The 11,347-nt window shown below is 32.7% G+C and overlaps 1 long non-coding RNA gene across 1 annotated transcript; it reads right to left on the bottom strand.

Annotated features, from left to right (window-relative positions):
- Positions 1–2,771: 2,771 nt before the first annotated feature.
- LOC145013104 (uncharacterized) lies at positions 2,772–3,178 on the bottom strand. The gene is made up of 2 exons (XR_013664837.1): positions 3,086–3,178; positions 2,772–2,993 (listed from the first exon to the last, which is right to left on the bottom strand). It is a non-coding gene; the product is annotated as an uncharacterized LOC145013104 (long non-coding RNA).
- Between the last annotated feature and the right edge of the window lie 8,169 nt (positions 3,179–11,347).

The following is an 11,347-nucleotide window of genomic DNA, read 5'->3' as shown; positions in this document are numbered from 1 at the left end:
GATGAGAGTTCTTTTTTCTTTTTCTAATATTACAACACTTGTTAAACCACCAGTTATGAATTTGAAACAAATTGCTTCTAATACTATAATTACCAACTGAAAAAATAAGCCTCATACTTAAAAAAACACGAATTAAAAAACTTGTGGTGTATAAGACCTTAAAAGTTATTCCTTATGAAGATATTTAGCTAATATAAATTAATGTAATATATATGTAGTCCTTTCTATATCAACAGCTGGTAGAATTTGTCTTCAACCTATCTTGTGCAACTGTCACAAAACCGAATATAATGCAATGTCCTCGGTTTGCTCACTTGTTTGTACTTGTGAACTCAAAAATGAATAAATAAAGTTATCGAAATCTATCGAAGAATTAATTTTGGTAACGTCAATAACGAAAAAAACTACAGAAGTGATATGGTGGTTGGCGTCGGTGGTGATCATTAAACCAAAATTAACCTCTGATAGAATTATAGATTTTGGAAAAATGGTGGTGGACCAAAAGTTCCAGACATAATCGTTTATGTTATTTTCGGTATTATACGCTTTATACAAATTTTATTATGATGTGATTTCATGTTCCATAAATATTAGAATACGTTCTATATAATAAAATGTTAATTTAAGGATTGTTTTATGTTTTTCACTAGACCGTAAATTAATAAGCTTTAATTTTAATTCACTCATCTATTTTTTAATATGCTTCTTATTAGGTCTGATTTAATTTGACTTAATAAAATCTGAATCAAAACAACTATATATACGCTAATAATTCCTGAATCAAATAACAAATATGAAAAAGTGTCGTGTTTGTAATTCTAAAACTATAATCATATATAGTAACGTATTTGTATTTTCATAAGACTAAATGTACATGTACAATCTAACGAATACAGTTGAAAGAAAATAAAATTAAAATAATTTAAAAAAACAATCCCAAGAATTTGCATCGTTTGGTGTGCCCGACACCATTGCTATTCGTTTTCAAGCTTCCAACCTCTCTCTTTCGAGCTTCTGCAAGCTTTAATGGCTTCTACCGAAATAGTCGGGAAATTGACCGTTGAGCCTTCTTGTTGACCACCTATCGACTTCCACTCCCCCCTCCACTTCTTTCAGTGTAGGTTTCCATGCAAACACTTGTCAAGTAACCAGTCTTTTTGCTTGTTATCACCTCACATTCATTGTCTGTTCCACCTTAATTCTCATGCATAGATAATCACAACACACACATACACATACGCATACATACACATACATGCAAGTATGGAGCACCAAGTGGTGGAGGATGGAAGGGTGGTGAGGACAAAAAGGAGAAAGTTCCAAAGAGGGTGGTTGTTGGCAGCGGTGGTGGTGATGGAGCCACATAGGCTATCGCTACGAGGACTATTTTCTTACCTACTTAGCTACTTGTGTAAATTGTACTTAAATAATTATTTTTCAATTTTTTTAGTCTTTTAGTGGTGGTAGGTATCAAAAGTATATTCATTTGAGATCTAAGCAACGGCTTAAAACTCATGATCCAATGGCTATGGACCCCACATTTGCTCATACGCTTACTTTTAGACGATTTGACATTTCGTTAATGTAATGAAAGATATCGTTACTGTTTGATTAAAGAGTTGCTCTTGTCATTGCTACATATAAGTATATTTATAATAATAATATTTATTTCAATTATATGTTAATTAAATATTCAATAAAGGTGAGGGAGTGGTCTATATTATTAAAAAGAAGGTGGTCAGTGTCAAGAAAGGCTCTTTTTCTTTGTTTGCCTGCATGGGTAGGTGAGGATACAAAGGACCATCTTCTATTGATAACATAACACATTTTTTTAATATAAAATGTTTAAAGTTTAAATCATAAGATGGAAAAAGAAAAAAAAAAATACGAAAAAGGAACTAAACAAAAACTCTAAAACTACCAAATATAATTGTGACTACTTATGAAATTAATGTCTTTATAAAAAAATCAAAGTGTATTAAATAGACTAGATTGTAACTCGTCCTAAAACCCATATAAGAGGTTAATGGTGACTGTATAAACCTATATTTTGATCTTTCAGATTTGAAATTGTTTTGAAAAATCTATTTTTATAAACACCGAATGTAATATATACAGTATTAAAGTAGTATTCTAGCACATAACATTTAATATAGCATATAAACACCTAATGATAATAGTTATCACACATGGAAGTGTGATAGGAAGCTCATATATTTTGTATAGTAATATATCTCTACCAAAACTGGAAAAGATAATTTTGGTAGATTATAACAAAATCAAACTGAACACCAACCCTACACAAAATGACGCTGTTTAGAATCCTAATCGCATGATTATATATACGTTTATTATCAGAATTCTATCTAATTTCGTCCTCTGACTCCTACTATAGGCCGACAAGAACACTGTGGATGAACTGTAATAATATATGGTGCTAGGATTTTGTATCCATTCGAGACTAGTGAACGAGATTCACGTAGTCCATGATCACCCTTTAAATAATACACATATCATGGTAATTAATCGAACCAACTTCCCATCGTCCTTTTAATATCGACAGTTTTTTTTTTTTTTTTTTTTTCCACCATTAGAGCTACCTATCAACGTCCAATATCTCTAAAATTATGGGTTAAAATCTACGTTTATCCCGAAAACCAAGAAGAGGTTAGTTTTTTGGTAGTTGTAGACAATTTGTAATCTATAAACATGCAACATATAAATTGATATGTCAGGAGATATGAATGAAAGGGACCCAAAAAACCGTGGTAGGTGATGAAGAAAACAAAATAAAAGTAAATATATGTTAAGATATTTATAAGGAAGTACGTATGTAACTAGGGTTGCAAATATATGTATATAATCAAGGTCGAACAGACAACGAAAAAGAGGTCAGCTGCAAAAGACTGCTCACTTGACAAGAATCGCATCGAAACCCCTCACCATATACGTACGTTTGTTGCATCTCTTTAGCTATTGGAAGCAAGATCCATCTGCCATTAATAAAATGAAATGTAGAGTTAGAAAATAGGGGAAATGGACACAAAAACTCGTGATGAAAAGCAAGAAAAGCTTAAAAGAGAACCCGAGAGTGCCTGGCATGACGAAGGCCCCAGCTTCTGTGTTTTAAGATGTATGGAGGAGCTCGTTTTTATAGATGAAAAAAATGAATCAAGCGTGTGAACAACAATGCAAACCTTAGATGTATCATGTACCTACTACAAGTGGACACGTGTGAACTATTTAAGCTCGAATCCCACACCAACTCACAACTTATAGATGTGAGGAAAATTACACCTTATTTCATCAATTTTCATCGAGATCAATTTTCAATTTATTTATATATGTATCTACAAAGTATTGGCTCCACGATTTTATACGTGACATCTCATCTAAAACTTCACGACGTCACTGCTAGGGAGTACAAGTATTAGAAAAATAAACCTTAGACGGAATAGCGATGGATTTATTGGCCATCCGAAATCGTGGGTAATTTACGACCGAACACGGAATGAATTGAAAAAATAAATAATGTTTATTTAACTTTTAAAAATACATTCAGAATTTCTGATGGAAATATGAAAACTTATTGTTTCGATTCCGTTGATAAATATTAGCGATAGAACAACGAGGAATGGAATAAATATTAGCGATAGAACAACGAGGAATGGAATAAATATTAGCGATAGAACAACGAGGAATGGAATAAGTACAAATTTATTTCATTTATTATTATTATTAGGCGTAAAACTCGTATGTCACACGAGTTGATTTAAAAAAAAAATTAAACATTAAATTAAAATGTTAATAGAACATATTTTTTAATGTATAACTTTAAAATAAAAAGAAAGAAACGTATTTATTGCAATTTAATATTATATATATAATATTTAATATTTTACATATATAAGTATATAACTTTAATTTTAATAACTGAAATAAATCAAAAATTAACAAGTGCATAATATTTATTTAAAAAATACCACAAAATGATAAGTATCAAAATTAATAAGATATTAACATGTGGCAAAAAAACCCTTCATTTATTAATTATTATTATTATTATTATTATTATTATTATTATTATTGACACAAAATCTCTACATTTTGTAAAAATTAACAATGTTATCCCAAGTACAAATTTATTTATGGTAAAGGCTATAGTTGGGAAGCTTTTGTCAAAAATAAATTTTATTAGATAATTACACAATTTCTCGATTTCCTCTCTCTTATATACACATACATCCCCCCCCCCCCCCCCCCCCCCCGCCTCATCATCTTTGTCGGGCTTCAATCCCCCTCCCACCACATACATACACAAATTGTGTGTGATCTATTGATACACAGAGGGACCAAGAGAAAGTAATAAAGGGATAGAGAAGCCGAGAGAAAATTAGTGCTAGTGCTAGAGAGAAATTAGACGAGGCAGAAAAGGGAGAATAAGGTGAGGTACGATGGCTCCTTGGGTATATATTTCTTATCTCTCTTTTTTATGTCGGATGTAGTTGCTAAACAACTTTAATCTATTTGTGCTAATTTTTTTTGGGGTGGTGTTGAGTATCATCGAAAACTTCCTTGGGTGAAATGGGATTTGGTTTTAGCTGTTAGAGAGCAAGGAGGTATGGGCATATGAAGTCTCCCTGCATTTAATTTCACTTTATTGCAAAAATGGAAATGATGCTTCTTCTACAATCAAGACTCCATGTGGATTAAAGTTATAAAAGAATTATATGGTAACAAACATGGGTTCGATTTGGAGACTAGTAGAAGGAACAGAATGGGTCCATGGAGTAGGATTCTTTCTTCGAACTATAGATTGCTGGAAAGAAATATTTTGCAATCGTCGGTTTTGCGAAGGAAATTAGAAAATGCGGCGAATATCAAATTTTGTAAGGATATTTGGATTTGAGATCAGCCCTTGTTTCTAGTTTTTCCACGTTTGTTCAATCTTGAGGTGCAAAAGATTGTGTAATTGTAGATAGAAAAACTTTAGAATGGTGGAATTGGAATTAATGCAGAGATGTTAAGGGAGAAGAAGAGTGTAGCCAATTGAACTTGATGATGGAGGATGTTTCAGATGTTACTTTATCATACCGCCAGGATACCTGGGTTCGGAAGGTTGGCCGAAATGGAGATTCTACTGCTGCTGAAACAAGAAGGGATATTGATAACAAAATTTTGCTATCTAATGATGTTAAAACTAGATAGAATCGTTTTATACCTGCTAAAGTTAATATACATGTTTGAAAACTTCTTGATCGATTGCCTAATCATAAAAACCTTATCTATTGGGGAATAGATGTCCACTTGCTTGTATACTTTCTATGTCAGTTAGAGGTTAGTGGTGGAACAACATGAGCATTTGTTTATTCATTGTAAGGTGGCAACTAGACCTTGGGACAATGTTTTCAAATGGTTGGATGTTACTTTTCCTAATCTTATCTCTACCAGGAACTTATTTGATTAAGTGGATGAGCTTAAGTGTTACACGCACAAAGAAAAGGTGATTGATGTGATGATTGCTACTTCGATTTGGTACATATGGAGGTTTCGCAATAATAGAGTTTTTGGTGATGGCAAGATGTGAGAAGACATTACTTTTTTATTCCATAGAGGTTTTTTTTCTTTGGGTTAGCAATAGATTTACTAAACATTGTTTTTCTTAGGTTGATTGGTTGCAGCACCCTTTAAATGATTTGTAATGTGTTTTTTTTTCTCTAGCTCCTTGCTAGAGCCTCTCTTTTGTTTTCTAATATAGTTGTTTGTTAAAAAAAAGGATTTGCAAGCTCTTGGTTCTCCTTTCTAACCTTATTATTCACACCTTCTAACTTTTCTGATGTTCTTGGTTACAAAAGCAGACATATAAGAAGGACGAAATCAAGAAGAAAGAGGGGTTGGTTGATATACAAATAAATCGGACTTCCTACAAAGTAATCGACTATGATAGAAATATCTATATGTATCTATCTATACCATACTATAAAAGAAATATTATTCTTTCACCACATGCATTTGAAACTCCTATGACTTTTCAATTTTTTTTTCAAATAATGATTATAATTTGGTTAATAATATTGAATAAATGCAAAACATAAAATGTAATCCTAAATTAACTAAAATTTAATATTAAAATAACATCTTTTACTATTATATAATTTTTTTTAACTTTTAAAATATCATATACTTAATTTAGTTTGAATATGTTGTTGTATATGAACCATTGTCATTTTAAAGACACAAATTTTGAATAGTTTGTATAAATTGTTTTAATATTTAATTTAAATATAGTCTTAAAGGGTTAACTTAAATCGAAATTTCAATTAAATTCAAATAAAATCTAGATATTATTTTTCAAATAATTGAAAGTTATAAATTATAGTATTAAATGCAAAACCTAAATTATAGTCCTAAATAAACCAGAATAGTTAGAGGGTTTCCCAGACCATACCTCTTGAGGAGTCTTCAAGTCTATAGCAGTTGATGGTAATATTTTCACCACATAGCAAGTAGTGTTAACTACTTCCGCCCAAAAATGCTTGGATAAGTTAGCAAATATCTACATGCACCTTGTATGTTGCATGAGTGTTTGGTACATCTGTTCTGCCACTCCATTTTGATGTGTTGTGTGTCGTACAGTGTTGTGCCTCACTATACCTTCAGCCTTGTAAGAATTATCAAATAGATCATAGCAGAACTCTAAGCTATTGTCAATCTTCATAGTCTTGACCTATTTCCAATCCTTTTCTCAATTATAGTCTTCCACTCGAACTTCCCAGACACCATATCTTTAGTCTTCAGAAAGTATAACCAAAACTTCCTTGAATAGTCATGAGTGAATATTAAAAAGTATGAACATCCTCCTTTGATACTTCACTGGTGCAGGACGCCACATATCAGAGTGAACACATTCCAAGATTTCCTTGCTTATGTGTTGACCGGTACCAAACTTCACTTTGTGATGTTTTCCCTTGATGCAAGCTTCACAAAACGTTATGTTTTTAGTATCCTCTATACCAAACAGTCCTTGTTTACTTAGAACTAGCATGCCCTTCTCACTCATGTGTCCCACCTTACGATGCCACAAATTTGTCTTGTCATCGCCTTTATTCAAGGATTGAGATATATCCACCGTTTCCATAATCGTATTGCCTTCTAGGATATAAATCTCTCCATGATTCATCTGACCTTTCATTATAACTAGAGCACCTTTGGTGACTTTTACCCAGTCACCTTCACCAGCGTACGTCATTCCATTCTTAGCCAGAGTGCCAAGAGAAATTAGATTCTTCCAAAGTTTCAGGACAAACCAACAATCTAACTTTCTAACCACACCATCGTGTATCTTGATTATACAGTGCCACTACCCTAGATACTACTTACCCAGTCATCACCCATCTTGACCGTGATATTCCACTCTTTAAAGGAGTCGAATCAGTCACGAATGTACATCATATGATAGGATGTTCTATAATCTAAGAACCAAGAATATGTAGAACTAGATGTACTTACAATTAGCATCTCACCATCGTCCCCTTCATTAGAATTCTCCTAAACTACACCAACAATGTTATTGCTGCTTGATTCACTCTTGAACTTTCCATTCTTCAGTTGTGGACAATTTCACTTGAAGTGGCCTTTCTCCTTGAAATTATAACATTTTGCATTTAATGAACCTTTAAACTTGGATTTTGAATGTGATCTCCCTCTAATTCCTATTTCCTGTCTTCTGTCATTCCTCTTCCAACAAACAAACTTGAACTAAACACCTCTTCTCCAAATGAAACTTTTCTTTTTAGTTCCTTGGATATCAGAGAATCTGTCACATCCTTCACAATAATCATTGTCCTAACATAGATCATGTTATCAACAAAATTCTCATATGAGTTAAAAAGAGAACATAAGAGAATGAGCATCGAATCTTCATCTTCAATCTTTACGTCAACCCATTATAGATCCAAGATGATGAGATTCATTTATCCAGATGATATTTTACTTGGGTACTTTTAGACATTTTGAGAGTGTACAACCATTGTTTCTTATAAAAACCTGCTCGTTAGTGAGTTGTTATGGTACTTGTCATAAAGTTTCTTCCATAGCCTAGAAGTAGTTGTTTGATCCACGACCTCCCTCCGTACTTCATCTGTCAAACTTAACAGAATGGAACTATGTGCCTTTATCAGAATGTCCCCTTTATTTTTAGTTGCCATGTCCTTTGGTAGTTTTACCTCTCCTTCTAGTGTCACTGCACATCCTTGTTGACTAGAAGGGTCCTCATCGTTACCTTCCACAAAGTGGAGTCATTTTAATCATTGAACTTCTCCAAATAAAACTTGTGAGCAGAGATGCTCCTTTATGCATCTTTTAGGGTCATTTTATTAGCATTTAGCATCATATATTGTATGTTTTCATGTCATTAGTTTAAAAAAATGTTTAGTTCGTGTCATTCGTTAGAATTCCCGTACTGCTCATGTTTTTATGTCATTTTTAGATAATTCAAGTAGAGCAATACTTTAGGGGCAGCTTTGGATGCGTTTGGTAAAGCATTGCAAATAATTGGAGCATGGAACATATGAAGTGTGTTGAGGAAGCTTGGAGGATGTTTTACTCAATAAATGTTTGATTGAATTGATCATTAAAAAAAAAGATAGATTGCTACATTCAAAAGCCAAAAGGATGTTTCTTGGCAGCTTTGACCCCCTATCAGTATTTTGATCATATTTCATGACTCGTAACTCCAATTGACGAGATTCAAAATGTTTTAGAAACAAGAAAAAAATTTGGACAAGTTACGTGTTTGTGAAAAAAAAGGAGAAAATGGAAAATTCTAAAATAATTTACCTACAAGTTCGATCAAATAAACACTTCGCAGTTTAGAAATTCCAAAAATTAGAATAATGAAAATTTCGATCGAATTTTATGATTTCTTGATCCCAAAGACTCTGGATTATATATATAGGATGCCTCTCTAATCAGATTAAAGTTTGGATGATTACTGAAGCTCAAGACGATGAAAAAGACAATTTCTAAGGCAATTTCTCTTCGATTTCAGCGATTTGTGAATATATGAAAGTTGAAGTTCATCTCCTACATTTAGTTAGCAATATTAATCAGTTAATGTTTCTTTTTATTAATTTAGATTCGTTTTTAGCCATGTCTGGCTAAACTCTAGTTTTCAGTTCTCCAATACACTAGTACTTTTCGTGTGATTAGTTATCAAACTTGGTTTTCTTTGTGTGCTTCTATCTAGTTATTTTAGTTTTAAACTTAATGAATGTTTGATTTTAATTCTTGTTAGTCTGATCACCTAGCTATGGTTTTTTCATTCAAGTTAATTAGTTAATAGAATTTGTAATTGTTCTTGTCAACTGGTAATAAGTAACAAGTATCAGATTGGTTCTATGTTAGGGATTTAACTCTGATATAAAATGAAAAACCATATCTTTACGCTTTTGAGAAGTATTGGGTGTTACTAGGAATTTACATAGAACTTAATGCAACTTTTCAAATCTTACTTAAGGGCTTATTTAATTAGGCAGTAAAAATTTATGGTTAACTGAAGAGCTTGTTTTGGTTAATTTAATTACGTAAAAGAGATTATACTAAAGATTGTTAGTTTTTCTCGGTACCAGCTTAGATAGAACCCATTCTGAATAACCAAAACTGAAATCCTTTTTATTATTGAGTTTTATTTAATTTATTCTCACTACAATTTTTAGTTTTTAGTTTAATTCAAAAAACCTCTTTTTTTATTATTTTATGTTTTATTGACTAGAATGTGACTGATGCAAAAAGACATTGACCTTTAGACTGTGTTCCTAAGGATTTGACCCTGCTTCCATGTGCTATATTATTAATGTAACCAGTGGTGAAATATTATTTGTTTAATAGGCCTGAGACAACGTGTTTACAAATTGGAGCCGTTATCGGGGACACGGTCCTTTCTAATAGTTTTATGCCCATAAATTTTCGTACAGGTACACCTCTAGCTTTTGATCCAAAAATTGAAAGAACTTTAAGGAAACTAAAGAAAGAATCAGCAAAGAAGAAATGATCAGTTGCTTTCTTTTGTTCATCGTCTTCAATACCTCTAAAAATCACCACACCACATGGCAGTCCCTTGTAGAACCAACCAGACCCAAATTTTCCATTTTTCCTAAAGTACCCCCATTTTCACCTTTTGATAACCCCTTTAAAACATACTCCCCACCATCCACAATTAATATGAGCAAACAGATTCTTCTGAAATCCAATCTGAAAAATCTAAAACACCACAACCTTCAAGATTTTAAAAATTAGCCATGTATGATGCAGGAGAAGAAGAAGAAAAGACTCTTAGAGAGTGAGAAACAAAAGAAGTTAATCAGCAACCTCTCTGCATTACATTTCCAGAAGCTCGGAATTTCGAGCTTAAATCTGGGTTGGTACATCTTCTCCATACATTCAGAGGCTTGGAAATGAAGACCCACATAAATTCATTAATGAATTTCATGTGGTTTGTTTAGGAATGAAGCCACATGAGATAACTGAAGATCATATCAAGTTAAGGGCATTCCACTTTTCAATTTAGGATTTAGCAAGAGAATGGTTGTACGAGCTCCCACCCAGTTCCATCACCACATGGACTGAACCTGCAAAGCTATTTTTGGAGAAATATGTTCTAGAAACGTGAGTCTTGATTCTTCGCGGAGAAATTCATGGTATCAAACAAGGAAGAAGAGAAGCTCTACATACATAATGTTAAAGATTCTAAAAGCTGCTGGTTTGTCGCCCCGAATATGGAATTAGTGATTACTAGCTCTATAATTGCTTTTGTGAAGTTCTGACAGCCATAGAAAGGCGTCTGATAAATGCTTCTAGTGGTAGTTCCTTAGGTGATATGGCACTAACAGAAATCCGAGAGGTGATCTAGAAGCTGGCGATGGAGTCGAAGCATTCTAGAAACGAAGATGAGTGGTACACTAATCAGTCACGTTGAATCAACGAAATCAACAATCATCATCTGGAAACCTAAATATCTTAACTGAAGAAAACGATTATACTCATGGCAAAGGAAAAATAAGTTGAAAAGAAACCATGTGGAATCTACTTGAAGACTGAACATTAAACAGATATGTGTCCAATACTGCAAGAAGACTAAAAGACTTCAGAGGATATTAGCAACAGAAGATTTATAATCAACCTCCAAACTGTTATCATAATAATAAATCTCAACCAAGATAGCAATTTCAGCAACTACCAGGTTTTCAACAAACGATCTTTCAACAGAATTCTCAAAATCAACACAATTATCAAAATCCGGATCAACAAAATTATCAGCAACAAAATTTTGAGAACCAAAATTCACATC

Source organism: Lactuca saligna, chromosome 8, assembly GCF_052625555.1.
Source record: "Lactuca saligna cultivar CGN05327 chromosome 8, ASM5262555v1, whole genome shotgun sequence".
In the NCBI taxonomy this organism is placed as follows: domain Eukaryota; kingdom Viridiplantae; phylum Streptophyta; class Magnoliopsida; order Asterales; family Asteraceae; genus Lactuca; species Lactuca saligna.
Note: the sequence above shows the minus strand (reverse complement) of the source record. Positions and strands in the feature narration are given on the sequence as shown.